This window comes from Lissotriton helveticus, chromosome 7 (genome assembly GCF_964261635.1).
Source record: "Lissotriton helveticus chromosome 7, aLisHel1.1, whole genome shotgun sequence".
Classification (NCBI taxonomy): Eukaryota; Metazoa; Chordata; class Amphibia; order Caudata; family Salamandridae; genus Lissotriton; species Lissotriton helveticus.
The window spans coordinates 251,777,184-251,783,183 of NC_136068.1; positions in this window are offsets into that span (position 1 = coordinate 251,777,184).

A 6,000-nucleotide genomic window follows, 5' to 3' on the forward strand; every position below is an offset into this window, starting at 1 on the left:
TATTGGTCTACTATCTGCTTTACTTGTTAAACTATATCTGTACAGCGAGTGCTAAAGTTTCAAGAACAACACGATACAGAATTGTTATGAGGTCTGATCTCCACGACTTCATACTCATAACATAAGTGCAACTTCTGCCAATTCTGGGCATGAGGCGGGTTTTATATTGCTTTGCCGAACACACATACACAACAGTTGATGCGGTTCACATGAAGAGAGAGCTGGTGTATGCTGATGTGATTCCTTCAAATCTAAGACACTAAAGTATGGGCACGCCCTAAACCAACACAAAGAGACCTTCTTAGCAAATAATATAATATGTGTATTAGGGAGGGTGAGATATAAGCAGCCGCGGGCCGTGGAGGGAGTTACGATGGGGCAGGGAGGCGGGGAGGGGGAGAAGCAGGGTGGAGCCCTCTCTACCTTGCCCCTCCCCCTCCCCGCCTCCCTGCCCCACCGTAACTCCCTCCACGGCCCGCGGCTGCTTATAAGTGTTGCTAACTCTTATTCATTTACAGCATGTTAACATACTGTCACCATTCGCTTTTTATGTACTAGTAACTATGCTGGTAATTTTGCTACTGATAATATGTGTACTTGTATTCTCCACCCTGCTTCTCCCCCTCCCCGCCTCCCTGCCTCACCGTAACTCCCTCCACGGCCCGCGGCTGCTTATAAGTGTTGCTAACTCTTATTCATTTACAGCATGTTAACATACTATCACCATTCACTTTTTATGTACTAGTAACTTTGCTGGTAATTTTGCTACTGATAATATGTGTACTTTTATTATCTAAGGTACTACGCCTGAGAAGACGGCATTAGTAAATAAACATTTCAAATACACATCTGTTCTTCTTAACTCCATGTTCTGGTTTCTAAGAAATCTATAACGACCGACTGTTCATGAGTTCCACGTATCCTGAGGTACTATAAGTTCATATTCTGGATTGTCTAAACATTGAGAGTTTGTTATATCCAATGTGACACTGTACCTAGCTTGCTAAGGAGTTTTTGATTACTAACGTGAGTTTTGGGACACCCTAATTCGCCGAGGTTCCAATCCTCTGTCCACAGTTCTGTGTGAGAACAGAAACCCTGCGACAGGGGCACCCCCGACCCTTGCTGGAGCTTCATCACACTTGCGATACAACTCCAGCAATGCATTCGCCGAGGTTCCAATCCTCTGTCCACAGTTCTGTGTGAGAACAGAAACCCTGCGACAGGGGCACCCCCGACCCTTGCTGGAGCTTCATCACACTTGCGATACAACTCCAGCAATGCGCCACCTTTACGGCACAGATACATCACGCATCTGTGCTGTTTTTGCCCCATGATGCGCCGCATTGTAAATGCAGCACACCATAGGTGACGGAACAGCGGCACAGAATGACTAACACATCCCTGGTGATGCGCCAGTCATCATAAATGTATCCCTATGCTTCTTATCTTGTTAGAGATGAACCGCCATATGTATCATCAAAGTTATTTGCATTTCCTAAATAGCGAACTTTAAGGAATAAATAGCGATTCTTTACCATTCCTAGTTTGCGATGAGCTATTTGCTAATTAGCCGAATGTAGCCCAATGAAGCCCAATGTAGCCCAATGTAGCCCAAAGATGGCCGCCAGACACACAAAAAAACAAATGTAGCCCAAATATCAGCCAGATGTAGCCCAACTATAGCCCAGTGACAGAATGACCAATCAGCTTCGCAAACCTCCGTTACGCGAAGCGGAGCGCTGTTACAGATATATATCTTTTTTTGAACGTTAATTTCTCAAAATCCACTGGAGCACATATATTGAGACCTAGCAAAGGCACATCGGGCTACCAGTCCCTAATATTTTGCCAAGTTTCGTGCAAATCCATTCAGCCGTTCAATTATTATTATTATTTTTTTTTTTTGCCCCGCGGGGCCCTTTTAAAACCTCCACATCAAACCTAGGGGGTCAGCGAGGATCTACTATGCCCCCTTATAGTTATTTCCCCCTTTGTTTTGACCTCCTCTTGTCTCTCGATCCTACCGAGAGACAAGATGGCGGCCGCTACGGACTGTTTGGAATGTTGACAGACGCCGGAGAACCAATCAGCTTCGCTTCACAAAGCTCCGTTGCGCGAAAAGTCCGCGAACCAGTGCGCTGCCCGGTCCGCTGTTACAGATATATATCTTTTTTTAAACGTTAATTTCTCAAAATCCACTGGAGCACATATATTGAGACCTATAAAAGGCACATCGGGCTACCAGTCCCTACAATTTTGCCAAGTTTCGTGCAAATCCATTCAGCCGTTCGGGCTAAAAGTGAGGCCAACCGCCCTATGGAAAACTCAATGTTAAAAACACGTTTTGGGACCCCCCTTTTTTCTCGGCCCCCACTGGACGAACCCCCCCCAAATTTTCAAGGGCTGCTCAGAAACAAAATGTGCCATTTTCCTGAAAATTTCAGCCAATTCCGTCCACAAACGCCAAAGTTATTAGACATAGAATTTTCAAAAAACCCATAGAGAAAAAATCCTAACTATATATACCTACTGGCGACCGCCAGTAGGTAATATATATATATATATATATATATATATATATATATATTTGCTTCTCCCTTAAAGTAATTCTTTACATATGCTTGTTGAGATCGATTGCCTTAAAGCCGATGAGTGGGATTTTGAAACAGAATCACTTGTGGTCATCGCTGAAAAGTTATGGCCCTGTTCCAGTTCCCTGTGGTCCTGAAATGAATTGTTAGCAGTAAAAAGACACTTTGGATACATAACCGATTTCATACTGTGATAATCAGCTGGTTCCCACTGAATTCTAGGGGAACATTGTTTGCATTGAGGGCAGCTGAGGATATGCACACTGCAGTGATATAAACAGAATCTCCGAGGCACTTGCTCCACTTCCTGCCGGCGCGAGCTGAGAGGCCGAATTCAAGAAGGACACCAGATGGCTCCGGGTCACGAGAGCCAGGTAGGGCAGGCATTGTTTCTGCTTCACAAAGCTCCCTTCCCCGCTGCATCCTGGCACGTGTATACATTTCAGCCCCGCTCTAGTAACAGAAGTAGGACTTCCCATAACAGAGCGCAGCAGGACAGGAGGGCCAGGGGGCGCGCGATTGGCTCCCCTCGACGCGCGGATCAACCTGCAGACATATGTCGAAGTTGCATTTAAGACGAACCATATGGCCCTGTGTCCAAAAGGTATTGCCAGTGGCACCGAAAAGAAGCCCTCCTTTTAAAGAAACTGGCCCATATAGCAGAGTGACCAGATGGCTCCATATCCACTGGGCTGTCTTTCGATCTAGTTCATGTTTTTTTAATTCCCAAAGTGACCTCTGACAGTTTCGGGGCTTCATTTAAGGCTATTAGTAAAAGGCATGCAAGCGTCCAAGTGCACGTGCAGGCCAGTGACGTAGCAAGGTGGCTTGGGCTGTAGTACAAGGAAGAAAAAATAACCCTGAGCGGATAACAGCAGGCATCAGTAATTAACTGCTCGGGTGCCACTGCACCTGCTGCACCACCCATGGTCCTTGTCTCCACCCACGTCATCCTATCAGAAGCCATCACAGTGCCTGCCAGATCTGCTGCATATTGTACAACATGTGCCTCGTCCCTTTTCCCTCTCTACGATCCAGCTCTGCTGTAAACTGCCGAAGGAACGTGGAAAAGGATCACCAATAAATTGACACCAGTAAGTATCATAGGGGCATATTAACAAGGCGGTGCTATAAAATTATCGCCGCTTCTGCGGCCGTTTGCGGCCAAAAAGCGGCGGTAATTTTACCGCGTTATCAGCAAAGACACGCTATCGCGTGTTTTGCTGATTTTGCTCCTGTTTCCAGCACGCCTAACTTTGCATCGCTAATGAGATACAAAGTAGGCATGTCTGTGGAAACAACATGGGTAAATATCGCGAAGTCAGCTTTGCGATATTTACAACACGGGAAGCGATTATTTTAATCGCGCTAAGTATGCCTTAACTAAGGCATACATAACATGGGAGGTGGATTCATGTAATACGACCACAGGGTCGTATTATCAAGCATATCGCTGTTTTACATGGAACATCTATGAAAAACCAGCGATGTTCCATGGAAAAGGGCGCTACCGTTGGAATATTCATCGCCATGGCACTAAACTTTGTTAATACAACGCTAGCCTGGCGAAATATTCCAGCGATAGGTAAATAATGCGGTTTACAAAGTCAGCGATAATTATCGCTGCGTGTTGCAAATATGCCCCATAGTGACTCGGGGGCATATTATCAAGGACAGGCGATACATTATCGCCGCTTTTATCGGCAGGAAACTGCCGATAAAGCGGCGATAATGGCCTTGATAATATGCTCTATGAATTCCAATCGAAGCCCATGTTAGATGTGTTCACATCTAACATGGGCTTCAATTGGAATTCATAGAGCATATTATCAAGCCCATTATCGCCGCTTTATCGGCAGTTTCCTGCCGATAAAAGCGGCGATAATGTATCGCCTGTCCTTGATAATATGCCCCTCGGTTTTATAGTTCTTCATAACACACGTTTTGTCAAATTTCTTTTTATTCAGCATCATAAGCAAATATGACAACATGAATAAAGGAGAGCACGCAAGACAGGATCAGGACGTACAGCTAATTTCAGTACAGCTTCACTTGTCGCAGGATCTTTACATCCCCACACGTACAAATGAGAAGTTGCCTGTTTTTAAACATCCAGCTTAAAGGTAACCCTTAATCACAAAATCAAAGAACAAACGCATAACACACTTCTAAGCACTGTAAATAACACTTGTCACTATGATGGTACTCAGTGTACGTTCCTTCAGGAGGATGGTAGGTGAGTCAGCCTGGCCACATTTGAACCACTGACCTGCTGATCGCCACTTTGTTCTAGTGGTGAAATGTCAGGTCCTTGAGCTATCTCTTTTGCTAAAGTTTGACTTTTTGTTGATGTGCTCCACTTAGTGCTTACGTGCCATTTTATGACTGCTTCACAGCACTTTGAAACACGTCTGCATGCAGAAATTCAGAAAACAAAGTGGTAGCCAGACCTTCTCAGTGGCCAGGGTAAAGGGGTCTGCGGGCGTTGTGTCTTCTCCCTGGTGGCCCATGAACCAGGGCCATCTTAACTGCATTATAGGCCCCCGGGCAAAGCAATGCACTGGGCCCTGCCTACACACCCACTCCCAAGAATAAAAATGTTTCAATTCTGGTCTGCATGGGGCCCCTACGGTCGTGGGACCCCGGGCAACTGCTCAGCGGGCCCATGCTTTAGGGCCCATGCTTTAAGACGACACTGCCATGAACCCCACATGTTGACCCCCCTAAATGTCACGTCAATACTCTGCAATGTGAGCTGGTGAGCGTAATGGGTGATGGACTGATTATTTCAGCTTTGAAGATCCTGTCAGTTGCAAGTACTGGATATTACCAGTGCACTCGCTTTGTTTTGTGGGAGAACAAAGCTATTACAGAAACTGCCAGACTTCATTACGCTGTGGAAAGAAACCACCAGAATGGATTACTAAATAAACATAATATTTGGTGATGCTCATTTCCCTCCGCTATCTTTCTCACTCCAAATAATTGAGTAATATCCACCACTCAAATTAATTTCATATTTCACCGTACTAATTCACCACTAACCCTTTATGAGTTTCCGTAGTAGCGTGCTACTCGCCAAAAAAGCGCTTCAACACCCCATCAGGGCTAACCAGCGCTATATAAATACAAACCTTTTTTCCTCTTCTATCCTTCTGCTATCCTTCGAATCTAAATAACTGACTAACCTATCCGCCACTTAAATTACTTTCATTTTTCACTATACTAATTCAGCACTAATTCCTTTATGGGTCCCAGAGTAGCGTGCTACTTGCCGAAAAAGCGCATCGACGCCTCGTCAGGGGTAGTAAGCGCTATATAAATGCAATAACAATACAATACAATACAATATATTAGATACTTTGGACATTCTTCTGAGATTATTAAACCCACAGTGCCCTTCACT